Below are 21,334 nucleotides of genomic sequence, written 5' to 3' on the forward strand. Positions count from 1 at the left end.
AACATCCAGTACATTTCTGATAGCTCTGGCTCTTGTTTGCCAGAACAATTGACTCTGAGCGGAGACACTTATCGGCAAAGGCCTAAACAAATTAACTTTATTATTTTTCGCTGACTGAACGTCAAGGTCTTCCAGGGCTGCGGTTGCTGTAGCGACACAAGGGCGCACGCATTAAATGATCAACATCAATGCCAAAGCTATCAGAGTTGAAATGGCCAAAAGTTAAACGTTAACTTCAATCTTCTGTTTGCTTTTTTTTTAAAAAAAAAAAAGAGGGAGAGAGAGAGAGAGTCCAGAATCATTTAGTTATCAATTGCTCGATGGAACCACTTTGGAAAGAGCTGTGGAAAACATGACCATAGGAATTTTTATATGAACGACTAACCGCTGACTATACTACTCAGGTATCTTCTCTGTGACAGTAACCAGATACTACATGGCAAGGTGCAAAAAATAGCCATAATGGACTGTTATGCAATAAAAATGAAACGAGAGAATTATGACAGCTATGCCCTATAGCACAAGCCGGGGATTTCATAATGTTCTATCTTAGGAGCATTTCTGTGAGGGATTTGAGAATGACAGCTATATGAAGAAACATAATCCCTTCCTTATCTTCTATGGAGGCCTCACATCTTCTCAGGATCAGTTGATTACCTGCAGATCCTGCTAAGCGAAAGGGCATTGCTGATGTTTCCAGCACCATATGGTGTGCATTGCTAGAGCTATATGCACGGTAAACAGTTAGGGACACTACCAGCACTGCTATAACCACTGCTAGCACTCCCATAGCGCTGTCACAAACTTTATCATGCATACAGCTCCATCAATGTGCCATACATGGCAAGGTAGCTGACAGGAAAGGGTATAGGTTCATCCTGGGCTTTTTTGCTTACTTAATAATCGAAAGGCCTTTCATCTCCTGATTCTCAGGGTTATCATTTGGAGGCAGTTGCAGCCTCATTGCAATGCCATGTAGAAATCCAAACTTCCCCCCCATACAAAATCAGGGTCAGCAGCACAGGGCCAAGCGATGCTTGCGCACTGCAGTGTCATGTAGGAATCCAACCCTTAATAAGAGATACATGAAGGTGGTTGGCACCATTTTGAAGGGTGTGTTTTGTAAGCCTCCACACATATGCTGAGTGGTTGCCTGCTTTCTTGTCAAAGACCATCACTTAGTCAGTACAACGTCCATGGAGATGTCACTCCACGGTATTGTCAAGCTGAGGGCTAAACCCCATACCACACCTTGACCATTAGGTCTATTTGCGTGTGAAGCTGGGTCCTCACAAAACAAGATAGTGGGTTATTCTCATGTTAGGTTTTGTAGTTGCCTCCTCTGAAGGAGGAGGTTAGTCGTTTATGGGTGCTCCTTGCTCTAGCATTGTCAATAGTAGTGAGGTGAGGTGAGAATATTATCCGGAGAATATTCCCGAGAATATTCCCTGCTAGAAAATTCTCCAGAGAACATTCTCCACAAACTGTAAATTCTGTGTCATCTACACAGCTGCTTTAAATGTACCCACCTCATTAATTGAGAATATTCCCCAAAAGATTATTCTCGAGAATTTAACATCACTAGTCACTGGAAACCCAGGAGGCCTAAGTGACAATACCTGTTTCCATGTACAGCTGGTTCACCAGGGGCTGAAATGGTCTTGTGACACTGGTGCATGATCTCAAGTAACTTCACATTTAAACTACTGCAATGTGTACTGCATAGGGCTACCCTTGGAGACAAGCAACTCACTTAGAGACTTATAAACAGGCCATGCTGGTCTATGGCCATAATAAAGATCTGGATTGGATTGGATTGGATTATAAACAAGCTGGTGGCAGTGCTACCTAAGGGTCAGTACTGTGGATGTTCCCAGATCGTTCCTGACAGTAAGGTCATAAAAACCAGCTTTCCATCAACTCTGATAAAGCAGAACTATTTGAATTAGTCTGCAAACAATCTACAATGCAAAATAATTTGTGGAGAAGCAAGGCTGTGAGACTCAGCTTGGTGCAATTTAGCTTACACTGCTGAGTAAACAGACCAGAGCAAAAGCAAAAGCCAGCTTTCTCAGTGGGAATGAGGGAGACGTGCCTTTTAAGTCAGGTGTCCCCACTTAGAGAAGGAAGGTTGGAAAGTATGCCTGTTCCAATCTAACAGTTCAGTCAAGCATTTTTAGGCAGTCTGCTGCCAACGCCCATCAGTTTCAAATCAAGAAAGAAAAGAGAGGTCTTCCTTCTGCTGCTGTGGTACTCTCCTCATGCCCTGTCCATGGTTCTCATTTTAGCACTGCACATCCAACACGTTCAGCTTAGCAGCCCAACAAACAGATGTGCCCTTATCAGCTGTTGGCTCTTCCTTTTCTCATAAAACTAGGGAGAAATGTTTAGCTGATAGTTATGAGACCACCCTCCTTCCCAGCGCTATAACTCTGTTTTACTTGGGTGTTGTTGTTTTTTTAAAGGACATAGCTAGAACCCAGGGCTTCCAAATTTCATATCTCCATCTAGTTAAGACTATTTCATATAGGAAGTATGAAATAATCAGTGGTGCTTTTTGGAAGAAGAACCAAGAAGCAGCCCACTGTTTACAAAGATATCCATTCCTGGAACCCATTTTTTTAAAAGAAAGAAAAAGGAGAGAAGTGCCAGGAGTTCAGCACCTCTCCATTCCAAAGAAGCACTAAATATAGAGGATTTTTTAAAAACTATGTTCACAAATAAAACTAGCTATAACTGGTAAAAAACCATTATTTATCACCCATGTTCTGATGTGAATGACTGCATTTAAAAGTTCTGTGAATCCTAAATGTTTTACAGGTGAAACACAGATGTGGAATTGTTCGCTGGAAATGACTTGCTCTTTGCTCTTTATACCTTGGTCTCCTATTCAGCAAAGCCTCAGACATGCAGTCTAGAAGCAAAAACAAGAACATGACCTCAGCTGTACAGTCTTGTTTTATTTTTTAGAGTAACAGAAGATGTGTAGCCAAGTGCAGCCATCTTCTCTAGCAGACATTTCGACAGTTTTTGTTAGCTCCAGTGGATGCAGGAATTTCTCACAACTCCTCCATCCGCATTTTAGTGCGAATTGTCCCCAATAAACACATTTTTTAAATCTTCAGTTTTAACTAGTGTACACATTTTCCCCAATATAATTCATTTTTGTATGACGGTTTCACTAAAACCTTCATTTTTAATCAAACTTCCCCCTAGTGTATGCATTTTTATAAACACTGGTTACTCAGACAACTGCAACGCAAAATTCGGCAATGTGCAAATTTCGAAGGGTAGCTGGGAGGTGCAAATTTGATAGATTCAGCTTTAAATGTGTGTTGAATCAGATGTCTCCTCCATCCCTATCTCCAACTTAACACCAGAAGCAGCAGCGGAGTCTTAGCGCCTGCTTCTACCTCCCTCTGCATTTTGAAAGCAACCCTCACTCAGCAAACACAAAATATGTTTACTGCAGAAGCTTTGCACTTCAACCACTGCACTCAGTGCCCTGCCATGTGTTTGTTCTTTTTATACCTCCACAAGGAACAGATCCTTGCTCTTCTGAGATCGTAGCGGTATAGGGCATTTATTTAAGGCAGATGGAGGGATACTTAAACCCGCTGTCTCATTAGGCTGATTTATTCACTTATTTTTAGATGGGTTGGAAAGACGACATGTGAGCTAGCAGGATCAGGAGGCAAGCCAGAGTGCCATTCATATGACATGGCCTCGGAGGTGCTAAGGGCTTCCCTATCTGCTGCAGGCAGAGAGAGCTCTGAATTCTGAGCACCTCTAGGCTGGCCACCACGAGCTCCCAACCCCAGGGCCTGCTTTTCGTTGCAACGTGCAACAGAATATTCAGTGGAAATTTGCAATGAAGAGCAGATCATAAATGCTCAAATAATAACAACCACCCCACTGAGTTGATTTCCCAGCTGTGGAATTTGCACCATTTACATGCAGAAGAGGGTCAGAAGCAGTAGGAAGGGCACTGAATGAGCTCGTCCACACTTCTGCTTGTCCCATGTCAGATGTCAAAGAGATAAACAACTACCTGACATTTAGAAGACATCTAGAAGACACCTGAAGGCAGCCCTGTTCAGGGAAGTTTTAATGTGTGACATTTTGATGTATTTTTAATGTATTTTTAATCTTTGTTGGAAGCCACCCAGAGTGGCTGGTGAAGCCCAGCCAGATGGGCGGGGTACAAATAATAAATTATTATTATTATTATTATTATTATTATTATTATTATTATTATTATTATGCATGGGTCTGAGAGGTTTTCCCCTTGACCCACACTGCTAAGGCATGGGTCCAAGTGGTTTCCCCCCTTCCCTGCTCCTTTCCCATGGAAAACCCACTGTTTAGTGCCAAACTGAAGGATACATCAATCTGGGGAAAACCCAAATTGCTGTTTGCTCTGATTGAACCCTAAAGAGCTATTTTTCCCCCAAGGAAGAGCAGCAGGACAAGAGGAAGTGTGGGTGTCTCTGAATGCCAGCTGCTGGGGAGAGTGCTGTTACACTGATGTCCTGCTTACAGGCCTCTCACAGGCATCTGGTTGTCCACCGTGACAATAGTATGCTGGACTAGATGGCCCATTGACTTGATCTAGCAGGACCTTCATATATTCCTAGTTTCAGAATGCCTGTTGCAAGACTGCCTGGTTAGAGCAGAATCCCTGCAATCCCTCTAGGAATGTGGGAGCTGCTTTTATGGGCCAGATCAAATGTCCGTGCGCTCTGTCCTGGACCCCGAGCACTTCCAGGCAAACTGTTTACTGAGCATTCGTCCTGATTTAGCTGTCACTGACCCTGTCACCCTCCAACTTGTGGAGGTTGACAGGGTGGAGGGGATTCTCTTTCTCATTCTCCCTGCTTCCAAGCTCATTTTACACATGAGTATGACACCTGAATATGATTTTACTAGAGAATAAGCTACACTGGACACAGTGGTACCTAAAGCACCTTTGGGCTATCACAATTTTCGGGCGGGAGTAAACTGTAATACAGGGAAATACAGGTTGTGCAATTAAAGGTGATTTGGAGCTCTTGCGCAACAAACCCACTTCCCCAGAAGATCTGACTTTTTGCTTGAAGGAAAGGGACAGGGAAATGCAATGTCATCTCAGCAAACGAATCAGAACGGATCCTCAATAAACAGGTCATCTGGAAGCAACATTAGTTCAGAAAATAGTGCTGGATTCACCACTAATGACTGTTATTTTTTCTTTATCTTGATTGTTTTGTGGATTTATATATACCCTGCCTTTTTAAAAGTCTTATCAGGTTTTTAAAATAAAAGTACATTTTTATAGAAGTATTTCAAAAAATGCCAATGAGAATAAAAGCAACAATGAAACACATATATAATTAAAATAGCGCAGCTAAAAGGATTTTTAAAAGCCGGTCAGTATATACATAGTTGTTTTTTTGGGGGGGGGGTTAATAAAAAAAATCAAATCATAAAAGGCTTTTCCAACTATTAAATAAGTTTTCAAAGTGTGCTTCAAAGCACACAGAGAGGGGAACAGTTTCCCCAGGGAAATGGTTATGAACAATTAAGTGCATGAGTGTAAGAGGTATACATTCCAAAGGGGGGAAAAATCCTTTGCTTGAAAACAAACAAGCATAGGGCAACTATTTGACCCGTGCTGTTGAAATTGCTATAATTATAAGGTACAAAAAAAGGAACCACAAAAATGTTCTTAAAATACAGTGGTGGTTCCTCCCCTACCCTGGATTTAAACTTGGAGATTTTCAAGAATGGATGCTTAAACCCAAGACACCCACAGCCAAGAAGAAAGCTATTCTGTCTCGTTTGATCTGGTTATCAGCAGCAGAGTATCGCAGTAGTACGGTAAGTGTGCATTCCATTTACATACTATAACTAATACTAGTCATTGACAGATACTCCCTCCAGGAACTTGTGTAATTCTTTAAAAACAGTCTAAGCTAGTAGCCAACCAAGGGTGCCAACTTGAATAAAATATGGGGAGCCCAAGTCAGCCCCATCCTAAATAAATGGTCACAAGACGCAGTCCATGCACACCAGTTGAATGACAATGGACCGACAATGTCGGGGAGCTGAAGGGACCTTGGCCCCTAGGAATTGGCTCCTATGTAGCCAAATGAAGCTATATGTGAATTCTGTACGTTGGTGATGGGGAATCATTTCAGTCTGAGAGCTACATCCCCTTCTGGGTAACATTCTGGGGGCACCTGAAAGTGGGGCCAGGACAAGAGTCAAGAGTGGGTGGAGCAGTACATGTGAATTGCATTTTTATTGTTAGTTGTTTTGCAAAAGTAAACTCAAAGAGACTTACAATCTCATGCAAAAAAACAAAAAACAAATATAAAGCAAAATCCTGCTGTTATGGTAAGGCAGGCCCTGGATGAAACTCCTACCCTGGTTGTATTCACTCAGCCAGCAATCAAAGCCTAACCCATGCAGCAAGGAGAACAAACACTCTGACCTGCAGCCAGATATTCCACAGGTCAAACAACTGCTGCAGTGTAAAGCACACACACTTGCTGGCTGGGAGAACAGACCAGGCAAGGGCCGGGATGGTTCAAAGCCAGCCCCTCCCTGCTTCTCTGTGGGTCGGGCCCCCTGGCAGCTCTGCTATTTAATATCTACATGATATATCTGGTGCTATTTAACATCTACATCAAGCCATTAGGAGTGGTCATTCGTAAAGTTCCACAGGTATTCGGATGACACTCGGCTCTATTTCTTCATAACATCTGGATCAGGAGACTGTACTGTACAATCCCTGGGCCACTTCCTTGATGTAGTGGATGTAGTGGAAAAACAAGCTGAGGTTGAACCTTGGCAAAATGGAGGCACTGTGGGTAAGTAGTCTGGTGTCCCAGAAATTGATCAGTTGCCTACACAGAAGGTGGCCTAACACATCCTACCCACTAGAGAACACAATCTCCAAGACCAGGGGTCAGCAAACTTTTCATCAGGGGGCTGGTCCACTGTCCCTCAGACCTTGTGGGGATGACGACTATATTTTGAAGGGGGGGAATGAATGAATTCCTATGCCCCACAAATAACCCAGAGATGCATTTTAAATAAAAGCACACATTCTACCCATGTAAAAAAATGCTGATTCCCAGATCGTCCGTGGGCTGGATTTAGAAGGCGATTGTGCTGGATCTGGCCCCCAGGCCTTAGTTTGCCTACCCATGTCCAAGACTCTCCAAGTTAAAGGCCAAAAGATTGGCTGAAAAGAAACATTTTGCATGGCTCCAGGCATGCCTCCCCAGGGAAAACATCCCATAAATGGGAAGCTACTACTGAAAAGGCCCAGTCTCATGTTGCCACCCTCTGCACCTCCCCCAGAGATATTTCATATGATATTATTCATATTATTTTACAGAGCCTAACTGCCCTAGACCTAACTGATCTGCTTGCACCTACTCTTACAAGTCACAGAACAGCCTATCACCACTTCTTGACAAGGCAGCACATTGCAGTAATCCAGCCTAGATGTTACTGAGCCACATGTGACAGTGACCACATTAGCCTTCAGGCTCCTGAATGGTACAATGAGAGCCAGCATGGTGTAGTGGTTAAGAGCGGTGGACTCGTAATCTGGTGAACTGGGTTTGCTTCCCCGCTCCTCCACATGCAGCTGCTGGGTGACCTTGGGCTAGTCATACTTCTCTGAAGTGTCTCAGCCTCACTCACCTCACAGAGTGTTTGTTGTGGGGGAGGAAGGGAAAGGAGATTGTTAGTCACTTTGAGACTCCTTAAGGGGAGTGAAAGGCAGGATATCAAGTCCAAACTCCTCCTCCTCCTCCTCCTCCTCCTCCTCCTCCTCCTCTTCTTCTTCTTCTTCTTCAAGCATGTCCTTGAAGCCAGCCTGACATTACACGGAGAGCCAGTGTCAAGGAGATAAAGTGGACACACATCCCTAATTACACTGGGCACATTCCCTCTATGACTGTTAGTTGTAAAGATTGGTACATGAACAATTGGACATGCAAGTGATTCTGTGTAACTCATAGAAAAATATGGCCAATTCCTCTGGATACAGTAGTTAGTGTAAGTGCTATGCAGGACGGCTCAGAGCTGCGGTTCCCCCTTCCCCAAATTGCTCTTCAGAGAGGCGTGATCATTAGCCTTTTTGGCACCAGAGTTCCTGTATCTTTTGAGGTGAAAGAGGATTTAAATGGTCCGCATTGCTTGCTGTCATTATTACTATTATGCTATTGAAGCAAGCCAATCTGCATAGGGGATTTCAGCCAAATAAGCCCAATAGCCAACAAAACAAAGCATTACATACATCTCTCGCCTGGAAGTTGCTTTTATTTATGTTATTGGAAGTTGTCAGGGTGATGTCTGGGCTCGAGCCCCAAGGTGGAAAAATCTGGAGGTTGCTACACAGTGGATCTCTTTCCAGTTGGGTGGAATCACGCCTGTTATGCTGAACTGCAGGCTGGGTTGCCTCACAACACCACACATGTTTGGAAAGAGACGGAGGGTTGTCTGGTGCCCTGTGCTTCATGGTGCCAAGGGCACCAGCCATCGCTCTTCATGAGGAGAAAATAGATTATGGCTTTTCATAAGAAAAACTTAAGTCAACCCTGCCCACTTTTCAAATGGGCACATAATATTTTGGGTTCCCTTGGTACCAGAACAGAGTAATGGATAGTATGTTAAAAGCACATGTTCTTATGTCCTTATAAGAAGAGGCCTGCTGGGTTATACTAAAGGCCTATCATGCTTCCTGTTCCCCACAGTGGACCAACAGTTGCCTCTGAGAGTGGCTGGGGAAACCCAACCAGATGTGTGGGGTATAAATAATAAATTATTATTTTATTTTTATTGATATTATTATTTGAGAAGTCTTTAAGCAGATGAAGGCAATAGTCCTCCACCACTGTTGACCCAGAGAGTGGTATTCTGTAGTAGTATATTGCCTCTGAGGTTCCGTAACCACCAAGGCTAGGAGCCATTGGTAGAGTAGAGATGAAATGTGATGTGAGAGACATAGGTTGATAACTCAGACCAGTCACTTGTTCACAGAGTGGCTCCAAATAAGCTGAAGTCTCTGTGCCTTGTTTCCATATTTTTAAGCATGAGGTCCAAGTCCATGCTTCCAGTGAAGAAGAAGAAGAATTTTATTATTTATACCTTGACAGCCGAAACAGCATCTTTTGCTAGAGAACTAGCACAGTCATTTCCCTAGCCTAGAGAAAGTGAAAACTTTTAAAGGAAGGTTAGGCACATTTACAAAAGATAGGCCTAGCAGTGAGCGTTAGCCATAAAAGTTAAAAATGGAAGGCCCCTCTTTAGAAGCTATAGACCTCTGAGTATCAGAAGCCAAAGGGTATAGTCATTACTGTGGTGTCTTTATGGAGGTGTGGGAGCTTTCTCACAATCTTGGATGGCCACCACTGAAAGTAGATGATGTTCTCACTCACTTTGATGGTTCCCGTCCTATACAAAATTCAGCACTACACATAAGCATTGAATCCATTGCCAGTCCGGTGGCTCCTTTGGAACATATGAAAGAGAGCCAGTGTAGTGGTTAGACTCTAGGAAGCCAAAGTTCAAATTCCCACTCAGCCATGAAGCTCACTGCATGATCTTGAGCCAGTCACTGCCTCTCAGCCTAACCAACTTCACAGGGGTGTCGTGGGGATTATAAACAAGGAGGGGGAGAACCATGTTCACCACCTTGATCTCCTTGGAGAACAAGGTAGCATAAAAATACAACAAATGCAATAAATAAGATGTTCCACAAGGCCTTTCTCTGAGCATAATAAAAGCGGAATTGAAACTCTACCTGAATTTTCAGTTCTCATACAGCCTTTGGGTTATTGCTTTAATTCTTAAATCACACAGAGCCACCATCTGCCTTGTTTACTGGGCAGTTTGCCAGATCAATAAATAAACTAATAAATAAACACATGCTTTATTGTTTATCCTAAGAAACTCACGGCCAACTGGCAAGCTGCTGCACTCTGCAGGCCCCTTTGGAGTGGAAAAGTTGTTCAAACTGGACTTCAAATGCAGCAAACACACCAAATCCCAATTCAGATCTAGGTTCTGATTCCCAAAGTTGCTTCCAGTGAAATGCCTGCCAGCTGAATCTTTCACTGAGAAGAAGTCACACTTGCAGGAGCACTCTACTTGTCTGAGCAGTGCGATGTCAAAACCATAAACTCACAAAAATCTCAGTTTTCCCTCTCACTCTCTGCAAAGGAAAAAAGGGCCTCCGCAATCCACAACAAAGCTGTATTGAAAGGAGGGAGGTTGGTTATTTAGCAGCCACCCCCACATCTAGTGGAATAAAATTCCATTTTTTAGTTACACACTGCGTGAAAAAGTTGAATAATCTAGTATTAGGTTGATTAAATGCAGTGTGGGCACCAAACCTCTGTGTTTCAGGCATAACAGTTTCAGCAGCACTGATCCCTCAAAAGACCCCTTTTGACCCCTACTCAGTACCTCTCCTCTTTCCTGAAAAAAATATTAATCAAAATTGTATTATTATTATTCAGGTTTTTCTATCTAGTTTGCATAGGGTATTGTTTTGGTTTGTGTTATATCCCCAACATTCTCTTCAACCATTAAGCCATTTATCCCACTGAAGAAAGAAAGTAGGTTAATTGCACATAATTTGCTTTTCACAAATCTCTGTTGACCAACTGCAGTCTTTAAGCCTTACAGTCAAATCCTGTGGTCTGCTATGGATGACGAAAAATAAGATCTGTGTAATATTACACATATCAAAAAATGCCACAGATATTGTATTGGTGTAGCAGCCTAGAATGGTGAAATTGAGTTTGTGCAATTGCAGCGTGAACCATTGCAAAAGGGAGATTATAGTCTTCACAGAGTCTCCACAGAGGATTGTAGTAAGCACACAAATGGGAACATTGTTCTATGCACAAACACTATGTGAAATAGCTACCTTACTAGGCATTGCCATAGATCCCATCCCATGCACAGGCCTGGATAGAGAAATGGGACGTCATCAGAAAAGCGGGAACTGAGAAGCACATCAAACAAGAGGACAGGTCTGCTACACCCATGGTGAACCGTTAAATGATAACCTGGAACCCTACAGATATTGAGACACGTTTCTTTCAAAACTGAACAGCAGCTTACCACATCGGGGTTATTTTCTGTGGAGTAAAAAAGCTCCAAAAGGAACATTCACTCCACGCATGCATGCACAGGTGATATTTTTGGAGCTCAGCCATAATCAAGCTGCAAAAATGCCACACTAGTAAATCGATTTAAATTGTGCGTTTCTAAACGAACCTGTCACATAAAGCAATGCCCCAGAATCTTTCCTTGAAAATGATAAATGCGTACTTTCCTGTGAAAAACCTGTAATTTACAGACAAAACAATTGGTTCTAATGGACTGAACATTATTCCTATTAACAAACCAGAGCTACATTGTATTATAATAGCAGACATTAGTCTCACAAGGAATGGGGGGGGGACTATTAAAGAAGAGGGAATAAAGCATCCAAATTTAGCAGTGACTATTCCAAGAACACAGAGGTGCAAAGCATCTGGATAAATCCCAGTGGAGTTTTCTGCTACACAGCTCATCACCTGGACATTTGCAGAAGACTGGAACAGATGGCGTAGCTTATGTGCTGCCCTCTAGCTGTTGACCTCTAAATGGTTAAGTCCAGTCAAAGGCGACTATTGGGTGCGGTGCTCATCTCGCTTTTCAAGCCAAGAGAGTTGGTGATTTCCACAGACAGCTTTCCGGGACATGTGGCTAGCATAACTAAACCACTACTGGCACATGGAGGACCGTGATGAGCGCCAGCATGCATGGAAACACCATTTACCGTACCTTCCCACCATAGTGGTATCTATTTATCTACTTGCACTGGTGTGCTTTCGAACTGCTAGGTTGACAGGAGCTGAGACAGAGCTGGTATTCGAACTGTTGACCTTCTGTTTGGCAAGCCCAAGAGGTTTATACCACAATGCCACCCATGGACTGACAGCACATGAGACCACTACTCTGCTGAAGCTAAGCCGATCTTATATACATACCTAATTTAGTGTACCTATTCCCAGAGAAAGTTTGCAACACTCCATGCTACAGAAATGGAAAGGACTTTTAACTTGAGAACTGTGAAACAGATGGAACAGAAAACCAGAAATCCATCCCAGTTCCCAAACAGGGCAGTACTCTGCCTAAATAGGTTTATTGGCTCTAAGTTAAATTTTGCCCCTCAGCGATTCAGTGATCCACTAAACCTGCTGAAAAACAGAACCCTTCAAACTAAAAGGACAGAATGTTGAGCATTTTAACATTCCCTGTTTAATTCCAGAGGTCTGGGGGGAAATTAATGAATGACTAAATGAACAGGAACAGACCAAATGAGGACCACTTTACAACTAGCTTCCAGAAATAGGAAGCCAACCCTATTCAGATACAGCGTCCTATATTAATTGGTGACAGTTTCAGTCACTAGATGTAGTGAATGAATGACCACTGCTTCTGTTCTAAAGATGTGTTTTTGAGAGTTTCCAGTTATGCAAAGACAGTAGGCTGGAAATGATTGGCAGACTAAAAAGAAGGATGAGTGAAATAAAAGAGCTTGTCCGGGTGATCAAAACTTGCCTTATCCATCTCCTGTGCCACCTGACATTTTAGCCTTCAGGTGATGGTTGTACACACATCCAGTCTACCTAAAATGGTTTGGGCTGCATCTCCTGAGCACAGAATGCAGACATATTACCGTGTCCATCATTTCTTCTTTTTTAAAAAAGGAACAATATTTGCACTCCAAAGCTAGATAGAGAAACCATATAAAGAACTAGATAAAACAAAAGGATTTAAATGAAATCAATAACCCGGTCTTGTTTTATACAGTGTTTGAGGGAGGCAGGGTTCATGAACACAGGTGACCACACAGAATGGGGCAGGCATAAAACCACACTGGAATGTGGTCACATTGTCTAGAGAACTCCACCACACACCTGCAAACAAACAAAAACCTGAGTCAACAGAGACATGGTCAAATCCTCCTCACCACATGGGTGATTCCTACAACCACCAGGTTCCTCACCCAGTTGAGGGCCCACCACAGGAAGTTCCTGTCTGGTACACAGTCCCTGTATTGGCACATGTCTCCAATTTCAATATGCAAGCTTGAGGTCTGGTACCTTGCACGGGATTTGACATGGTGAAACGTGATTTTAAAGTTCTAGTTATGGCTTCAGATAACTCCCTGGGTAAGTAGTACCCACAAAGTCTGGGAAAGATATGTTTGTTGGATTGCCTCAGTCTATATGGTTGCATTGAGTTGGGGAGTTGGTTATAGAATAGGTACTGCCCAGGTTTGTTAGTGTACTAAAAAGGATATACCAAGAGCTCTGGCCAAAAGTTTCAATACAAGGAATAATTCCTACTCGAGAGTTGAAAAGAAAAACGTGTATATTCTGCTAAGAATAACAGTTTTAAACTAATAGTAGATTTAAACACAACGTATAAGTGCAACAGTTTTAAATAATAGTAAATTTAAACACAACGTTTAAGTGCAAAGATAATGTAGTTTCAAATATGCAGTGATGTAGTATAAAGGTACATAGAATACCAGTACACAACAATTGTTTTATACAAGTCTCAATGGCAGTCAAAAGAGTCCATATTATATAAAATCAGAATGAAGAATCAAATAGGGCCAAAAAGAAGTATCCGGAGTATGAATCAGATGTGCGACTCAGTAGTGGTGACCAGGTCAGGGCCCTGTTTCGGAGTAAACGTCTTCTTCAGCTGGTAATATCAAATAATATGTCAAAATAAATCAAGGTTCTCCAATACCATAATTCATAAATATAATAAAGTATATACATTCTAAAGTGTATTAACACATATCATAATATTTGGTTCCATACCTCGGTTTTTTAAGGAATATAAATCTATTGGAAGTCTGTATCATTCAATTCTTTTATGTTTCTTTTTCTTACATACGTCTAGAAATGAAAATTTACAAGAGTTATTATTTCCAGTCAAATTGTTTGTAAAAAACGGACATCCATACATTGCAACTACCACATTTGTAGTGACCTTTAGTTGATGCTTCCGGGTATGTAAGTTGGTCCGATTTCACCAAATAATTCCTCAGTGATTTGGGTTTTTTTAGACCAATTATAGGTGGTTTTTGACATCCTGGGATGTTGGATAACAAATGCCAATGTTTATATATGAGTTTCTTAATGCTAGAAGTATATGGTGTAAATTGCAGTGATGTGCAAATACGATCTTCTCTGGGTTTATCCGAGGTTTTTATAGCGAGAAGGTCTTTCCTGTTTTTCACTTCCGCTCTATCTTGAGCTGCAGCAAGAGTCCGTGATGTGTATCCTCGTTGTAATAAAGACTGTGTAAGTTGATAGGCCGCTATTTTATAGTGATGTTGGAACGATGCATTTCTTTTAAGTCTTAAATACTGTCCATACGGTAAGTTGTTCAATAAATGTGGAGCGTGAAAGGATGAAGCGTGTAGTAATGAATTTCGATCGGTCGGTTTATGGTATGGGCGGATCTTAAGTTGTTGAGAGTGATCTTTAAAGACTGTGACATCCAGAAAATTAACTGATGTGTCATGAATGGTCCCAGACAGTCATATATTTGGATCTTGGTCATTGATCCATTGAAGGAATTGTACTGCTGTGTCTTGATCCTGTATAACGAAGAATAAATCATCTATAAATCGATAGTACTTGATTATTTTAGATCTGAAAGGATTGTTATCATGAAGGATAAAAGTTTTTTCAAAGTGTATCATGTAAATATTCGCAATGGAAGGGGCACAGGCAGAGCCCATCGCTACGCCTTTGATTTGCAGATAGAACTGTTTTAAGTAACGAAAAAAGTTGTAGTCCAAAATGATATCCAGGATGTCGAGCAGAAAATGTGTTGGAGGTTCTCTCGTGGGTCTGGACTCCAAAAGTGTTTCTATAATCGTCCTGACTTCAGGTAACGGGACATTTGTATACAGGGACTCGACATCCAGGGTGACAAGGGAAGCCTCCTTTGGTATAGTAGTGTTCTCGATATGTCCAATAAATGTTTTCGTATCCAAAATATAAGACGGAGTGTCGATGGCGATGGTTTGTAAGTGTGGCATCCCCATGGCTTCATTGTCAGCAAATTACCCACAATACTTCTTTTTGTAACATTTAATCTGAATTTCTCTTTATTGCGGGAAATCTGATAACTAACATGGGCAGTTACTGCCTGTGTGAAAACACATTGTCTTCGGGTGGGTAGATTTTAACAGACGTGGGTGGCATTTTGGTGGGTGGAAGGGCAGGCACCTACATTTGCTCCTCACCTGGGCACAACCTGGCTACTTTTGTTGCTGACCCAAACCATAAAAAAAATTCCTTCCAGTAGCACCTTAGAGACCAACTAAGTGGGTTTTGAAGATGCTCAAACTCAGGACGAAAGGAAGGAACGCGCTAAGAGGAAGGCATGTTTGGCAAACTCTCACCACGATCAACTCCTGCCCAGAAACCTATGTCCCTGCTGTGGAAGGATGTGTGGATCCACAGAATTGGCCTCCACAGTCACTTATGAACTCACTGTTAAAACCGTGTTTATGGAAGACAATCTTACTCGGCTATGTGTGATCGCCAAGGAAGAAGAAGAAGAAGAAGAAGAAGAAGAAGAAGAAGAAGAAGCAGCAGCTGCTGCTGCTAAGGCTGGTAATTAGTCCCCCATCTAGAAGCACCTTCTTTCTCTGCCTCTTATAGCATAAGAACATGAGAGCTTAATTGATCAGGCCAATGGCCTATTTAGTCCATCATCCTGTTCTCACAATGGCCAACCAGATGCCTGTGGGAAACCCTCAGCGCAAGAGAATTCCTCCCCAGCTGCAGTTCCAAGTCACTGGTGAAGATTGCAGGACTTCTTCAGCAAAAAAGGAGACAGCTCCCGGCATCAAGGAACTTAAGTTTAACACAGCTATTTTCAGGTGGGATTCAATCTCATACCAGCAAATTCAGGTTGTGTGATTCTAGTTGATTAGGAGGTCGTGTGCAAACAACCCCACTTCCCCTGAAAGATCAGGCTTCTTGCATTCAGGGAAGCAACAGGGAACTGCCCTGGGCAGTGTGGGAGAACACTTGCTTCAAATCAGAATGGATGCTCAATAAACAGGTTGTCTGCAAGTGCCCAAAGGGATGCTCAATAAACAGGTTGTCTGCAAGTGCCCAAAGGGAGGGAGGAATGTGAGCAAGAACCTTTACATGTACCTAAGCTTGCTCACAGTTTGGAATGAGAATGAAGGGGTGCTGCTAATGACCTTGAGGAAAATGTGGCTTTCATGGAGGGATTGGGTGGGAGCAGGAGAGGGGGCACCCCATCCGTGCTGTGCTAGGGGGTTCCTCACACCAGAAACCGTCATGGGCCAAACACCCAGCGGCCAGAGAACGAGCACTCATGGCCTTAAAAACCCTCTGCATGTTTCTTCCATGCACGGCTCCCTGCTCCCCCATGGGTGCCTGGCTTCCATTTCTTCCTGACTCCTGTCCCCACTTACTTTACCCCCAAACCTCCCGTTCTTATCAATGGATCCCCTATAGCATAAGAGCAAATTATGCAAAGAAGGAAGCCCCAGGATGCAAAGGCAATTAATTTGCATGATTTATAGGGAGCCCAGATTTATACTGGGCGGAGAGGGTTATTTTGGTCCAGAGCACATACAGATCCAACTGTGTGCTCTCAGCTTGTAAACGACAGGGGGTTGGCACCTCTCCCAGCTGCTGGGTCTTTTCTCTTTCCAACCAGCACAGACCCACTCTTCAGTCTGAACTGGTGGACCTGTGTTTGTCATCCCTTGGCATAATAATATTTGCAAAACACTTTGCTCCCCTCCCCCCCCCCCCTTCAACCCAGGCGGCCACCAGGGACCATCTCTCTGTTTTCCGCTCAGTAAGGCCTGGGACATGCTGTCCATGGAAAAATCACACTCATCAGAGAAAGAGAGAGAGAAAGAGAGAGAGAGAGAGCAGGAGAGAAAACGAGGCGACTACCTGGCTGCCATTTATAGAACCCTGAATAAGTGCCAATTTGAAAGCAGCCAAGCTCTGGTGTTTATGTCCCTCTTACATTTGCTACGGGATGGTTGATTAAATGCCTGGCGTCCATTTGGCACAAGCCCCTGATATTGTAATTATGCTCCAGGGCCTCAGCCAAGCTGCGGCTGAAGACAATGGGGGCAGTGGATGCTGACAAACAAGGTGCTTGAGGTCTGGGGGTTGTTGTTGTTTCACTGTGTGAAAACCAATGAGAAAAGAGAGACACTGTGCAACTGTAGTGCTCAGCTCTATGGATGCCCAGGAAGCTCAGAATGTTCTGTGAGATGTTCGTTATGTTCTGTAGGAAGAGTGAGCAGCGCGAAATCCATGTGTGTCAAAAGGATGTTGCCTAGTTTGCTCTCGTTCGTTGCAGTGTGATTAGGCTGCAATCCTAGGCACCATTATTGAAAAGTAAGCCTCATTGAGCACAATGGGACTCACATCTGAGTAAACAAGCATAGGATTGAGCTGTTAATATATGTCATTTTTACAGCATGCTGGATAACGAGCTGCAGTGGGTATAATGTTTTCCAGTACTTTAAACTGAGAAGCCATTGTTAGAAAAAGACCAGCCCTATTATCAGGCAGAATGAGGCAGTATCCTCAGGTGGCAATTTCCAGGGGAAGGAGAACAGCAGCGAAAGGTTGGAAGGACAGAGCTGTGTCTGCCCTGAGCCAGTCTTTTGCCCTCAAGTTTAATTGAAAGCACTGTCCCATTATCACTGTTAAAGGGAGATTCAGTTGCCAGGCCAGTCAGCTTCTGACCGTGGAATAAGAGAGGATGCCATCTTGACCTTTGCCTCAGGCAGCAAAATGTCATGGATCAGCCCTGGTTCTTAGTCTGCCCTCAAGGGCAAGGTGGTAGTGATGGAATGGGACAAGAATCAGAAAAAACGCCAAAAGAAGGTTATTTTAGAATGATTACTTGTCTCCATGGCACCTTCACAAAGGCAAACACAGAAAATGATTCCCAAACAGGTACCAATTTTTTCAAAAAATTAAGTGGCCCAAAGTTTCAAATTGTGGTCTTGGGTTTTTGTTTTAAGAGTCATTACGAGAGACAAATTTGCTTGTGGCAAAAAGTGCTCCCAAAAGCATTCAAGCCAGCACAGCATAAACCTCTTTCAAGCATCTTTGCAGTGCGATGTAAGTTCTGTTCAGGTAAATTCCACTGAGTTCAGTGGACTTATTCCCAGGTTGGTATGGATTGGCACAGCCTTAACCACTTGAGAGATGAGGGACAGGGGTTTTTGAGAACTTTTTGAGAACTTGAAAGAGAGGGGCAGGACTGTGTCTGGGGGGAGATGATGTGGTCTCCCACTTGTGTTGGGAGGGTGTATGGCATCTACCACCAAACGGTCCTTTCTTCTTTGAAACTGCTTTTGGAAAACCCAGCAAGACTATCACCCCTTTGCTCCTAATCTAATGCCCCAAAGCCACTACATACTCCACAACCCTTATTTATGTTAATTCTCTGGCCCACAACATTCAACTTAAAGGTAAAGGGACCCCTGACCATTAGGTCCAGTCATGGCCGACTCTTTTTCAGCAGGGGGCCGGTCCACTGCCCCTCAGACCTTGTGGGGGGGGCAGACTATATTTTGAAGGAAAAAATGAACGAATTCCTATGCCCCACAAATAACCCAGAGATGCCTTTTAAATAAAAGGACACATTCTACTCATGCAAAAACACACTGATTCCTGGACCATCCACAGGCCGGATTTAGAAGGTGATTGGGCCGGATCTGGTCCCCCGGGCCTTAGTTTGCCTACCCATGCACTAGGGGCTGCAGTTTTAGTCTTGATTGCGACTTCTATATCATGAACCATTTCCGCTCTTAACATACAACAAGTGTACCTCTGTCAGCTTGCTAAGGTCTTATAAAACACCAAGGCTTCAGCTTACATAACACAGCAAAGGGTCAGAGTAATCATTAACCTTGCCCCTTTTCTAGTTCACTTTGTTCTCAAGTAACCTGTTTGCCTGGATTAAACATATAGCAATATGTTAAGAGAAGGAGAAGCAGCTCCACAGTGTTCTTCCTACTATTGACCAGGCATGGAATTTGAGGGAGGAAGGGCAGGCATTCCCAGGAAAGGTGGCTTTAAAAAAAGAAAGGACCAAGATCCACTTTCTTCCCTTCCAATGGTTTCAATATGCCTGGATACGTTCCCCAGGAAATGACCTTAATAAAGAAAAGCTGCATCACTGGAAAGATTGGAAATGCTCATTAGCAACATTTAAGCAAGAACAGGAATGCTGTTGGCATTTGATTGGCATCCTATTTGTGTGTGTGTGTGTGTGTGTGTGTGTGTGTGTTGCTAGTCAAGGCATGGGTCATAGAGTAAGGATAGGAAACTGCAACTAATCCAGAATGCGGCAGCTAGACTGGTGGCTGTGAGTGGGCACCGAGACCACATAACACCAGTCCTGAAAGACCTACATTGGCTCCCAGTACGTTTCCAAGCACAATTCAAAGTGTTGGTGCTGACCTTTAAAGCCCTAAACGGACTCAGCCCAGTATACCTGAAGGAGCGTCTCCACCCCCATCATCCAGACCAGGCACTGAGGTCCAGCGCCAAGGCCTTCTGGTGGTTCTCTCACTGCGAGAAGTGAAGCTACAGGGAACCAGGCAGAGGGCCTTCTCGGCAGTGGCACCCGCCCTGTGGAATGCCCTTCCATCAGATGTCCAGGAAATAAACAACTACCTGACTTTTAGAAGACATCTGAAGGCAGCCCTGTTTAGGGACTTTTTTAATTTTTGAAGTTTTATTCTGTTTTTAATGTTCTGTTTATTCTGTTTTTAATGAAAGCCGTCCAGAGTAGCTGGGGAAACCCAGTCAGATGGGGAGGGGTAGGAAAAAATATATTATTATTATTATTATTATTATTATTATTATTATTAAGAAAAATGATGTTTGATGAAAAGGCAGCTGCCAATAGGCTGCTGTTGGAGCCAATTTGTATGAAGAGTAGCAGTAGTAATTTTTTAAGTTCTGGTCTGTGCCCCTACAAGAAGATGTAAGTTTTTAATGTGTCCTCCTGGGCAAGGTGGGTGGGTAAGGAGGAAGCTCACATTGTATTCTGAACAAGAATGCCCTGGAGAAAACTCACAGTTCAGATGTGATTCTTTCTTCTCGAGACATCCCTATGCTGATATGCTTGGGATATTATTGTTGCCCGCCACCCCAAACTCTGGGTGGTACAAGATTCCAGGGGCTCCGGACTCTTACCCAGGCCTTGTGTTTCCTTCTGGAAATGAGGCACAGCGGAGACTGCAGTGTCTTTATGAGATATGGTTTATTTGCACATATTTACAACCTGAGCCTATGATGGAGGGGTTCACAGTGTCAATACCCCAAGAGTGTCTTGCTTCCTCCATAGGCGCAGCCTAGGATTCCAGCAGAGTTCCAATATGGTGCTGCCTGCTGCTTTGCTTCTCAGTTGCATCACTCAGTCACATCACCTCTCTAAGCTAAGCTCTGATTTCATCTTCTAACTCTGAGCTGAGGGAGGTGTCCCAACCATATGCTATCTCGCACTGATTTCCTTTGACCCTTTGTAGTCTTAATGGCTTGTCTCCCATGCGATTTCCTGGACATGGGAAACTTAGCCCTGACAGGCATCATCTTATGCTTGTCTACCTTGTATTGTTATAGTTTTGCTTTCTGTGCTAGCCAGTGGCCATACCAGCACACTCAAAGGGGAATGGGCTGTAGCATTTGCTTAGCATGCAGAAGGTCAATCACTGGCATCTCCAGGTATGGCTGGGAAAGCTCCCTGTCTGAAACCCAGAAGAGCTGCAGCCAGTCAGTAGAAACATTAAATAAGATGGACCAAAGGCCTGTGCCGGAAGTGAAACAGCAAAGATCATTCTGTGTGCAAATTAATGGTTAATTTTGTTTAATGTTAAAGTCAACTAGCCAAGAGGGGAGTGGGTGGAGGTGTTACTTAGCAACCATGCAGAGCGACATGTTTACCAAGGTTGCACGTGCTCTGATTGGCTGTGTGGTCCTGAGGGATTTTTCCTCTGTATGTTTGGTTGTATGTCTCCCTGCTATGCACAAGGCCTGAAGTAAGAAAGACAAAACCTCTCTGTTATTGTTCAATTTTCTCAGTAAAGTGTAATCAGGATTTTTTTTCTCTCTGGATTTTGCATCATTTAAGTTAGTTTCCTAGCAGCTCGGCTCAGTATAAGGCAGCTTCCTATGTTTTGAAATGCTAGACGTTACTATTCTTTCCCATCCACACT

This window comes from Podarcis melisellensis, assembly GCF_964234715.1.
Source record: "Podarcis melisellensis genome assembly, chromosome: 2".
NCBI lineage: Eukaryota > Metazoa > Chordata > Lepidosauria > Squamata > Lacertidae > Podarcis > Podarcis melisellensis.